This window comes from Aethalodelphis obliquidens, unplaced genomic scaffold (assembly GCF_003676395.1).
Source record: "Aethalodelphis obliquidens isolate GAN/ISIS:26980383/991018 unplaced genomic scaffold, ASM367639v1 scaffold5, whole genome shotgun sequence".
NCBI classification, from domain to species: domain Eukaryota; kingdom Metazoa; phylum Chordata; class Mammalia; order Artiodactyla; family Delphinidae; genus Aethalodelphis; species Aethalodelphis obliquidens.
The window spans coordinates 8,272,391-8,285,183 of NW_020837949.1; the positions used below are offsets into that span (position 1 = coordinate 8,272,391).

Genomic DNA, 12,793 nt, shown 5'->3' on the forward strand with positions numbered 1-12,793 from the left:
GCTCAAGCACAGAAAATACATTAACTTCTGCCTTCTTTTTTACCCTTGGCCCCAGTTTTCAATCTTAATTGGAAATAGGCAGTTTATAAGTAAAGTCATTAAATAAAAATGTCATCCTTCCAGATAGTGTGTTACGACGTAGAACACAGAACTCAGGGCTTTGTTTCTGTTTGTGTTTCTCGCTTTTTTAAATATTCCTACCAAACATCAAGAAAAAAAATTCTCCCATAACCCTGGCCAGTTGTCTGCATCTCTGTGGCAGAATATAGGCCGCACACAGATGAATGCTGCCAGGAGCAGTGGCAGGGGTAGAGAGGGGTTGTCAAGGGGCAGGCAGGGCACTCCTGTGGCACCACACTGAAGTTTGAAAGCTTCTCCAGTCAAGCCCTAAGGAGTTTTCCTGCAGGCTAGAAGATGGCAAGACAGGCAGGGGCAGAGTGAAGACAGGATGGCAGGAATCCTCTTCCCTGGGAAATAAACACTCACCCTGTATCTGTTTATTTGAACGACTATTTATTGACTTGCTCACATGTCTCATATGGTGGTTTACAGATTCAATGTTTGGAAGCTGCTGGAGTTTTTTTGTAACACTGGTGTCGAAGGGAATGTTTCTTCATAGGCTAAATATGTTTCTGTTTTGGAAACATGCTTTGAACCATAGCATTTCAGAGCCCATTTAATAACGAGTACTTTCACCAGAAGGTTTAGCAGAAATTTGATTCTCTATTAGACACAGCAGGCATGAAAGCAAAGGGAGAAGGATGTGCTTTAGACTCCATTCCCCAAAGAGAATAAAGCTGGCGCCCCCAGACGGAGGCACTGCCTGAAGCTTTACTTACCTTTAGATGTCATCCTAACTTGTAATGAAGTGAAACGTTGGTGATTTGTCCCACTTTATTTTCTAGAGAAAGTAACTTGTGTTCTTTGAATAAGTCTAACCATTTATTAACAGACGACATTAAAGCAGTGCATTTACGTCAACTGTTTGAAATTCAGACTACTTTTTCCCTTTGAGTATAAAAATATGCTATAAATAGACTTGTTTCCCAGGCCAGCCCACAAAGCCTAATCCTAATTATCAGCTGCTGCCCCTGATTTTTAGACTACTGTTACTATGGGGAACTGCATTTGTAATTTTATATTAGGGCTTTAGGAGAATATTTTCCCATTTGGTGATGGCCCCTCAAATAACAAGCCATGTCAGATGGACAAGGGAAGATTTTCTTGGAAACATCTGACTTTATTAGCACACTGTGTATCTATGTCTACTTAAGAAAAGGGATACTCCAGGTCGTATGTTCTGAATTGGAGAATAAAGGTTAATTACAGAAGTCAGAACCAGAACTCTCCCAGTGTTATTAATCATTCATTTTTTAATTAATTAATTTATTTCTTTTTGGCTGTGTTGGGTCTTCATTGCTGCGCACAGCCTTTCTCTAGTTCCAGCAAGAGGGCTACTCTTCATTGCGGTGTGCAGGCTTCTCATTGTGGTGGCTTCTCTTGTTGTGGAGCATAGGCTCTAAGCACGTGGGCTTCAGTAGTTGCAGCGTACAGGCTTAGTTGCTCTGCGGCATGTGGAGTCTTCCCGGAACAGGGCTCGAACCTGTGTCCCCTGCACTGACAGGCGGATTCTTAACCACTGTGCCATCAGGGAAGTCCCTATTAATCATTCTTTAATGGAGTATTCATCCATCAGGAATCTCCTGTTCAGTAAAAGATGTGCTTTCTCCTTTGATCAAAGGAAGAGCACCAAAAATCAAATCTTCTGATTTCCTACTAATGGAAATTTCATTGTGGAAATCAGGATGGGGTATTGGAGGAAAAGTATTAGTTTTAGAAAATAAATACCATAGAATTATGCCTTCCATCACCTTGTGAAATTGTGGGTATAGAAATGTAATTATTATTCAGTTATAAATGACTTCTATAGAACAAAGGAAAGAAACTAGCTAGAGCAACATGAATTAACTCTTATTTCACTATGTTAACTTACTTCTCTTATTCATCAAACCAGTTTGATAGCAAACATTTCATAATAATTGAACTAACTTTTATGCAAATTTGAAATGGTACCCTTAAAAAATTATTTCCCTCGATTTTAATTAATCTTGAATATTTAATACGCTTTTGCATAACTTAAGCAAAGGCTTATCTTTTTTTTCTTGCCTAGGGCTCCTTGAACTTTAATTAGTATGCATCATATCTTAAAATTTTGGTGTTGCTTTTAAGGAGCAATAATTTTGATCCATTTAAACTCACCATCATCAGATACAGGTTCCATATAATAATTACATTTCAAAAGGAAAGAATAAAAATGAGAAAAAGGAGGGAAGTTTTTCAAACTTCAACGTTTTCTTTGTAGGTGTTCTCTAAAATGTAAAAGGTGAGTTATAGTATTTCTCAGTATTTCTATAGTGTTTTTGTGATACATATCAGCAATTCAGGTGTTAGAGTAAAAAAGCAAGGATACGAAGCGAGAGAGAGGCACAAAGCGAGAGAGAGGCATGGACATACACACACTACCAAACGTAAGGTAGATAGCTGGTGGGGGGCAGCCGCATGGCACAGGGAGATCAGCTCGGTGCTTTGTGACCGCCTGGATGGGTGGGATAGGGAGGGAGGGAGACGCAAGAGGGAAGAGATATGGGGACATATGTATATGTATTGCTGATTCACTTTGTTATAAAGCAGAAACTAACACACCATTGTAAAGCAATTATACTCCAATAAAGATGTTAAAAAAAAAAGCAAGGATTATTGGGATTGACATATATACACTACTATGTATGAAATAGATAACTAATGAGAACCTACTGTATAGCACAGCAAACTCTACACAATGCTCTGTGGTGACTTAAATAGGAAGGAAATCTAAAAACGAGGGGATATATGTATACGTATAACTGATTCACTTTGCTGTACAGCAGAAACTAACACAACATTGTAAATCAACTATACTCCAATAAAAATTAATAAAAAAGCAAGGATTATAAGTAATATAGAGTATGAAATTATATCTTTATAGATGCCCCCAATACCTGTCCTACTCGTGCTCTCCTGGAAAGAAAACTGACACAGCTCTTCTGAGGGGATCCAGCCCCCGCAGTCAGCCCCCATGACTGGCTCCTACTGGGCACCTGACTTAGGAGCAGCCAAAGGTTTATAGCAACTTATGACCAGAGCCTGGTGAAACAAGATAAATTGAGCCAACACATTTCCTTTCTAGAATTTGAAGAAATATGACAATAATCAGGCAGCTAGCCATGGTAGCTGAAAAAAAGGTCATATAGAGTTGTGGGACCAAATACGGGGCACTGTGAACACTGCAGCTGCATTAGTTTGGATGGTTTCAGTTGTAAATAACAGAAAACAGCACTGGATCTGCCTTCACAAAAAAGGAAATCAGTTGGTCCAAATAAATGAAAAGTATGTAGGCATGATCAAGAGGCTCAAGAAAGTCAGCCAGATTCCGGCTTGTTTGTCCTTCCAAGGGCTCTCTCTCCACTCTGTCTTTCACCTAAGGCTGCCCCACCCATCATTCCAGAAGGTTTCCAGGATGGCTGGCCTGGATCACATGCATTTCTGTAAAGTAGCCTCAGTGACCACGGGTTGAGTTTTTTTTTTTAATACATTTATTTATTTATTTTTGCCTGCGTTGGGTCTTCATTGCTGCGCGCGGGCTTTCTAGTGTTGCAGCGAGCAGGGGCTACTCTTCGTTGCGGTGTGTGGGCTTCTCATTGTGGTGGCTTCTCTTGTTGCGGAGCACGGGCTCTAGGCATGCGGGCTTCAGTAGTTGTGGCACATGGGCTCAGTAGCTGTGGCTCATGGGCTCTAGAGCGCAGGCTCAGTAGTTGTGGTGCATGGGCTTCGTTGCTCTGCTGCATGTGGGATCTTCCCAGACCAGGGCATGAACCCGTGTCCCCCGCACTGGCAGGTGGATTCTTAACCACTGTGCCACCGGGGAAGCCCACAGGTTGAAATATTGTACCTGAAGACAGATTAGCTTCCTTGAAACCAAATAGAAACCAGGAGGTGTTGAAAGGGATAGGGTAGGGGCAGCCCACAAGAAATCGGCTGCTGACCAAGCAAGCAATGCGTACCCATCACAGAACTTATGAGAGTACAAAAACTATAAGCAGAGCGATCCAGCTGGTTTACGGATTAAAGGGAAAAAAAAAATGAGGGCTCAAATATGTAAATGCAGAGTGTTTTGGGTGAAGAACTTGCGCCTTTTAAACTGTCTTGAATCAAGAACTCCCTCGGGTTCCAGTCACAGCAAGACCCACACCTGTTAGGTAAGGTTGACCATGCATCTCAGCTTGTTCAGCAGAGGACCAGTTCATGCCTGTTATACTCCTTTCTTTCTCAGAAAGTGCCCCAGTTTTCTGGCAAATTATACGGTCATCATACTGTGTTGGCACCTACTTTGGAATTTCCACACATTTTCCCCTAATCATTTCGTGCATAGCTTTATAATAAGTTGGCTTTACATGGATTCGTTTGAGTTCGTGTCTGTAGAAGGCATATCTACAATATCAGGAGGAAATTCCAAGATAAGTGGAAGGCCAGGCAGCACCTTCTACTAAGGAGGACTGGGGTGGGAGAGCAAACGTGAGGGTCCTGCAAGAAATGTCAGCACAGCCAATTGGATGCTCCCACCTGAAGCTAAAATTCAGCAGGGGCACGCAAAGATGCAGGGTCATAGAGGATACCTGGGGGGCTGAGGGAGTCTGGAACGTCGTGTTCTGGTGAGAGGTAAAAGACCTTGGCTTCTCTTTACCCATCTTGGTTCTGGCTTTCATCAATTCTGAGCTAGAGAATGATGTTTCTTAAATTCAGCAGAGTTTTTACTTTATTTACTTATTTATTTTTGCTCGTTTGTTTATAACCAAGAAACTGACTTGTATGGTTCCTTGCTATGAATGGGCCAAATTAACTCAGTTGCTGAGAGAGAATCTAGGAATGAGTCAGGCAATAAGTTTGGAGAAACTATCATAAATTTAGATATTGTGTTATAGTATATTGTTTGTATCCTTTCTATACATAGAAACAGTGATTTATTAAAAAACAACTTTCTGTTTTCCTTTCTAATAGCAATGTAAGTCATGGAACTCTAAAGAGAACAGACGATACAGGTGAGAAACAGAAGTACTTAAAGTTTTGAGAGGATGCTCATCATTTCCTGTGGTGCTCCAAGCACTGTGCCATGCTATCTCATGTGATATCATTTCTACATCATCTGCTTTAATTTATTTTCCCTGGAAAGGGTGGAGAAAATAGGCTTCTTTCTTTGATAAGCCACAACACTTCAAAGGCCCGTAACACCAGCCTTCCTTCTCATCACCTGAGCTGCATCTTCCTCACATCTGTGAGCCGAGGTGCAGAGGCTAGGTCTTGGTACACTCAAGGTGTGGCCCACGGACCAGGAGCATCAGCAACACCTTGGAGCTTGTTAGAAATGTAGGAACTCTGTCCTCACTACAGACCCACTGAACAGAATCTATCTTTTCACAAGGTCCCAGGTGACTCACATGCACATACAAGACTGAGACATCCTGGACTAAAACATTCTGTCTCCAAAAAAATTTTTTTTGGTCATACTCCTCTCTGCACCCCATGTTCACCTGCTCATCATGAGCTTGCATCTCCATCCAACCCCTTTATCACCCATCCTTGTTACTGAAAGTACTCCTCTCAGCAAGATATTTACCCTGTAAATAACTTTTGGACTCTTCATTTTTATTCTGATCCATATCAGCTGTGCTACAGTGTTTCCACCTACCCTTCCAGGGCTTCTTTATGAAGTCCTCTCCTAGAGAACTGCTGTTGTACTTAAACAAACTCCTTTTGACCTTGAACATTTTTCTCCAACACTTCTGTACATTCATAACTACAAAATCTAGTTTCTCCATCAAGAAAACATTCTACAGTAAACTTATCAATAGAAACCAGTCATTTCCTTTCCTACTCAACTCATTATTAAGAGAGAAGAGTTTACAGCATTCCATAATTCTAAACCATTATTTTTAAATATTTTCAGTAAACTCCTTTCCTATGTACCCACTTCTAGGATTCTCTGACCACTGACTCAAAGAGGATGGGTAGGGAAAAGAGAAGCAGATGAGTTTTAAGAATGAAGGAAGTGAAGTGGGCTTTCCTTCAAATGGGTAAAACCTGATGACTCAATTCCTCTGGGCTTTATAGAGTTAAAAACAAGCCATGGGTATATTCCCAAAAGTTAATGGTTTTTCTGACCTATGGACTATAGCACACATTCTCAGGATGTTTTTTTCAGATATTCTGAGAATTCGGGGCAACTCCCTGTTTCAGCCATGTCACATGCCTTAGTTTAAATTGCCCATTTTCCCAAGACAGGTTTCTCCCTTATCATCTGATGCTAGCTTTTTTTGCCTTTGAAGGACCAGTTTTAATCCCGTATCTTCCAAATGCATTGCTGAATTCCTCCATTTGGAATTATTCTTTTCCTTCTTTGTACTTTTATAGCCTTTTTGTGTGTGTGCTACTGTTGTACTCATTCATTCATTACACACCCAAAAAATATGTATTTAGGGCATATTGCATGCCAGGCACTTTGTTAGGCACTGCAGTCAGAGTGGGGAGCAAGCTCAGGTCTGTATCCCATTCTTATGAAGCTTAAAGTCTGTAAGAGGAGATAGAGATGTAAACACCATCTTGAATGTGTGATTATAAAGAAGTTTAAAAGAACTTGGCCCAGTCACAGAAGGTCTGGGATGGCTTCTCTGTGGAAGTTATCTTTGAATTGATCTGAAGGATAAGAAGGCAGAGAAGAAGTGATGAGAGTCGGGGGCAGAGCAACTCCAGACCCACAGCACAGTACAGGCAAGGGCCACTGAGGGCACACTCCAGGCACTGACCATGTGGAAAATGATGTAAGGTGGAGCTGGAGAGGGAAGCAAGGGCCAGACTGGAGGAGCTTCCACACCACTTTAAAGGATCTAGCAGCTTTTTCTAAGGGCAATGAGAAGTTACTGATGAATATCAAGGAGCAGAAGTATAAGAACTAGAGTTTACAACCACCTCTGCCATTCTATTATAAAATCATTGAAGATCGATACATATCTACAGATCTACACACAAAATTCTTGAAGTATCTTATTCATCCTTGAATGCCCCAAAATGCCTATCATCTTAGACTCAAGATTGATAAATATATTTATTTTTCAGTAGTTGGGAGGAAAAATATAAAATATACATATAGCTTGAATAATTATATAAATGCTGCATCATTTTTTTATGGAAGCATAATTTTTAATTAAAAAAGCTTTTTGGAATATCAACTGGGCTATCAACTGCTATTTGTCTCTCTAATTACAAATTTTCTTCTTCCATCTCAGTAACAAACTCCCAAGTTTTAGTAAGCACATTACTACCTAGAATAAGAGAATAATTCCCAGTCTATCTTGCAATTCACTGCAGTTTTGAATAAATCTGGCCAACGAACTGTAACTGAAAGGGTTGCATGAAACTTCTGAGAATACTAATTAAAAGGGGAGGTGGGCCCTCCTACTTTTCTTCAGGAGAAGCAGATGAAATGCCTGGAGTTCTAGCAGTCATTTTGTGACTGGGAGAATGGAAATCATGAGCTAAGGAAATTAAAGAAGAAAGGTAGAGTCTGGATCTCTGGTTTCTTTTAGGACTTATCATACAAGCTTTGAATTATCTGTTTCAGAAACCTTACATGTGCAGTTTAAAATTTCAGATTTGTCTAAGAAACTGTAGTTGATTGGATCCAGCAAATCCACTTCTGGGTATTTATCTGAAGAAAACACTAACTCAAAAAGATACCTGCACCCCCATGTCCATTGCAGCATTATTTACAATAGCCAAGACATGGAAACAACCCAAGTCCGCTAATGAATGAATGGATAAAGAAAATGTGCGATATATATACACAATGGAATAGTATTCAGCCATAAAAAAGAACAAAATCTTACCATTTTCAACAACATGGATGGACCTTGAGGGCATTATGCTAAGTGAAATAAGTCAGACAGAGAAAGGCAAATACCGTGTATTCTCACTTATATGTGGAATCTTAAAACAAAAGAAAAGCCAGAGAGCTCATGGATATAGAAAAGCAGTTGGTGGTTGCCAGAAGAGGCAGGTGGGGAGGGGGGAAATGAGTAAAGGGGGTCAAAAGGTACAGACTTCCAGTTGTAAAATAAGTAAGTCATGGAGATATGATGTACAGCATGGCGACTACAGTTAATTATGCTGTATTGCATAACTGAAAGTTGATAAGAGAGATCTTAAAAGTTTCATCACAAGAAAAAAAATTCTGTAACTATTTATGGTGAGGGATGTTAACTAGACTTATTGTGGTGATCATTTCACAATATATTCAAATATCTGGAGCTCAGCTCAGTGCTCTGTGATGACCTAGATGGCCGGGGTGGGGGTGGGGGAAGAGGGGGAGGGAGATCCAAGAGGGAGGGAATATAGGTATACGTATAGCTGATTCACTTCCTCGTACAGCAGAAACTAACACAACATTGTAAAGCAATTTTACTCCAATAAAATAAATAAATAAATAAACTTGACAATGCAAACTTCAAAAAGAAAATCATAATATAGTATACCTAAAACTAATATAATGTTGTATGTCAATTATACCTCAATAAAAAAAGAAAGAAAAAAAGAAATTGTAATTGTCTTTGTTCCTATCACCTGAAAGCAATTTCTAATTGAAACCCAACCTTTTACTTCAGGGATGTCCACTTCTACACCTTTGTATGACTGACATATATTTTAGTGGAAGAAATTAATCTTTGAATTCTAACTTGTGCTCAACTAAAATACTGTCTAGTTAATTTAGGCCTCATTCTTTTCAGTGAATACTTTTCATTTTTAATGAATAGGGAATTAATATTCTAGAAGAAAACCAACACATCTGGATTCTACATCTGTAAAGATACTCTCTGGAGTTGGTCTTTCAAGCAGATTTAGGGCTTAAGAAAACTTCTAACTAATTAAAAGGGACTGAGAATTTCAGAATGATGCCAGTTTCACAGACCTTCTGGGAATCCCCATTGTCTCTGAGATAAAACAATTCTAAAGGGCAACTTACTGAGTCTTATCAGAAGTTGCACGGATCTTTTAAACTCACCTTTGGACAAGACCAACACAGAAGCTGGAGGGCTTTTTATAGCTGCACAGTATCCAGGTGAAACTATGCAGGGATTCTAGACCAGCAATGTCCAATAGAAATACCATGTGAGTCACACACTATGTGTAATTTTAAATATTATGGTAACCACATTTAAAAAAGTGAAAAGAAAAAGGTGGAAGTAATTTTAATAATATTATATTCCTTTATCTACACTAAGTGTTCACAACCTAGTGTGTATTTTACACTTATGGCACATCTCAATTCGAGTAGTTTTTTAAGTGTCCAATAGCCAAGTTTGGCCAGGGACGGCTACGTTCAACAGTACAGCTCTTCACAACTCCCGTCTTCCTCTTTATTCCATAATGTCATTACCTGCATTTCTAACTCAGCTCTGCCTTTCCTATTTTAACTTTCTTTTATCTCTCCCCACTGCTCAACTGCTGCTACTAGTTTTCACCATTTTTCTAGATCCCAGTAAAACCTTATTCTAACTGATATAGAGCAGCTCCCCCACCCCATCCTCAGGGGATACGTTCCGAGGTTCCCAGCGGATGCCTAAAACCTTGGACAGGCATCCACTGGGGGCCTTGGGGAAATCCTACATATACTATGTTTTTTTCCAATATATACATACCTATGATAAAGTTTAATTTATAAATTAGGCACAGTATGAAATTAACAACAATAACTAATAATAAATAGAATAATCTTAACAATGTCATGTAATAAATGCTATGTGAATGTGGTCTCTCTCAAAATATCTCACTGTACAAGTTTAATGCCTTTTTCATCTTAACTAAGTGCTTGTCACACAGTGTAGCTATAACTCTTGCAGTTTGAGATGTGACAGCAAAACTAGCACAAATTTGTTTTTCCTTCTTCACAATTTCACGGATAGAAGATTCATTCTGATCTTGGCAACCTCAGCATATGACTTTTTTTTCATTCCTTATCAAGTCCAGAACATTCACCTTTTCACTTAGAGGAGGCACTTTAGAGCTTCTCTTTGGCTTATCTGAATTGGCAGCATCACTACTCTTGGGCTTTGGGGCCATTATTAAGTAAAATAATGGTTTCTTGAATACAAGCACTGCAGTACCAACAGTTGATCTGATCACCCCGATGGCTACTAAGTGACTAAGAGGGGAGATGCACTGGACTAAGATATGATTCATAGTCCCAGGTGGGATGGAGCACAATGGCCAGAGACTTCATCTTGCTACTCAGATGGTGTCAACTTAAAACTTATGAATTGTTTCTGAAATTTTCCAATTAATATTTTCAGACTACAGTTGACCATATAAAGAAAGTGAAACCACGGATGAGAAGGGACTAATAGGCTCACGACTAAACAGTTAATTAACTTTTCATGTCTTAATAACTAAATAACTTAAATATTCAGTCAGGACATTGTTCACGGACTAGTGGAGGTAGCGCTTACCAGGAAAGCATCTTCTCACTCTGAAACCAGTTTCTCTTTCCTGGAATACCTTCCCAACCTCCACATCCAATGGGTTCTCCTCAGTCCAACTCCTAAATACCTTGGATTGACCCTTTCCTGTCCACTTCTATGGCTACTGCCATAGTTTAGGCTCTCACCACCTTTGCTCAGACATCAGAGCAAATGTCAGTAATGCAAAACTAACTTCCCTGCAAATCCTTCAATGATTCCTTATTGCCTGGAGGATAAATTATAATTTTTTCAGTAGGCCTGTTTCCAGTAAGTTCTCCCTAAATATCTAGCCTCAGATCTCCACATGAAATTTCTAGCTTCACACTAGTAGCTGCTAATGTCTGGAAGACTCTGCTATAACTACCTGAGTTCCCTGTGGGTCCCCATGTCACTCACACCTGCATCCTTTTGCATCTGCTTTCTGTCTACCTAAAAAGTCCTTCCTGTGTGCCTGTGAACTGCTCCTCTGTATGAGCTCCTCCATCCTCATCTCGAACCCTGGCTGAATTAGAAGTGCCATCCCTCTGCATACTTCAATTCTGGCATTTCCCAGTTTTTTCAATAATAATAATTTTTTTTTAATGTCTGTCTCTTTTATTAGCCAGTAAGGATGCAGGGTCCATAAGGTTACCTCTTATTCATCAAGGCTAACACTATCCTAGGCACATGGTAGGTTATCAGTGAATGACTGTGGGATGAATGGATAAGTGAATGAATGAATGACATATCTTTCCACCTCTTCCTTGACCCCCTACACAAACTTTCTGCACTAATTTAAACAGTCACTTTACTGTTTCAGAAATATGGAATGGTCATCTGTGCTTCCACAATTCTGCTTATGCTTTTGCTTTGGCCTGGGATGTTCCTTCTTATCTGGGGCTACAGTTCCTTTAAAGTTCAACATATTTCTTTGAAGCCTCCACCAGCCACTGGAGCCCACAGTGATTCTCCCTTCATTAATTTCCTATGAAAACAATTATCTGTAATGATTATGAAGCACAGGCTTCTTACATAGCTTTTAAACTTGTTATGAATGTTTCATATTTCCATGGCTAAAGTAGTACACTCCCTGTGAGAAGAGACCCCATTCTGCATCTCTTGATTTCCTCATTGTGTACGTCAGTAACAGCGTCTTACCATCTCAGGATATTAAAAAATGTCTCTTGACTTAAAATATAGTTGGCCCTCTGTATCTACGGGTTCCATGTTTGTGAGTTCAACCAACCTCAGGTCAAAAGTATTTGGAAAAAACATTCCAGGAAGTTCCAAAAAGCAAAATTACATAGCATTTACATTGTATGTACAACAACTTACATAGACTTTACATTGTATTAGGCATTGCAAGTAATCTAGAGATGATTTAAAGTTTATAAGAGGATGTGCATAGGTTATATGCAAATACTACACTACTTCATATAAGGGACTTGAGCATCTACAGATTTTTGTATCCTGGGGGGTCCTAGAACCAATCATCAGTGTACATACAGAGACGACTGTATAATAACTGTGTGAAAGGAATTTGCCTCTTTGGGTATGGTGGTTCCATCTAAACTTGGAAATGTCATTCTTTAAGATTTTAAAGGTTTTTTGTTTTTTTTTAATTTTCTAATTTTCAAATGCCTGAAGTTTCAAGAAAAAATAATTCACTTTGATGTCATGTCCATTTGCTCAGGAGGGGTCTTCAGTGAAGTGTGTCCATGAGAATAGTTTTCATGTTGATGAAGCCCTTTGGGGACTATGCCAAAGGATCAAACATCGTGAAGCTACTGGAGTAAAAGTTTACAGGCACCACTTGTTTAAGGCAAATCTTATAAACAAATGTTGCATTGTACTTAGAGGGTCTCTCCTTATCACAATTATAGATTATGATCTATTTAAATCAATCTATTTTCTGATTAAGAGACCCTTCTCAGATACTACAATTTGTCTATTAAAATTTATTACAGATTTGCTTTTCAACAACATTCCAAACAAACACGCACAGCTTCCCTACCCCTTCCATCTGCATTCCCCTCTTGCTCATGTAACATTCTTTTTTATGTAAGCAGGATTTGGTAAACAAAATGAGATTCAGACTCTAGTAGAGTTCCTCAATGAATTCATAGACACAGACAATGAAGAAGTATTTATCTCTAATAGGACAATGGGTACCTTGCAGAATTTTAAACAATGTTATCTAAAACATTTAG

The 12,793-nt window shown here is 39.2% G+C and overlaps 1 protein-coding gene across 2 annotated transcripts in view; it reads right to left on the bottom strand.

Annotated features, from left to right (window-relative positions):
• Positions 1–12,793, bottom strand: part of CNTNAP2 (contactin associated protein 2) — a 2,044,831-nt gene that overhangs the window by 848,796 nt on the left and 1,183,242 nt on the right. The gene's annotated exons all lie outside the window — the stretch shown is intronic.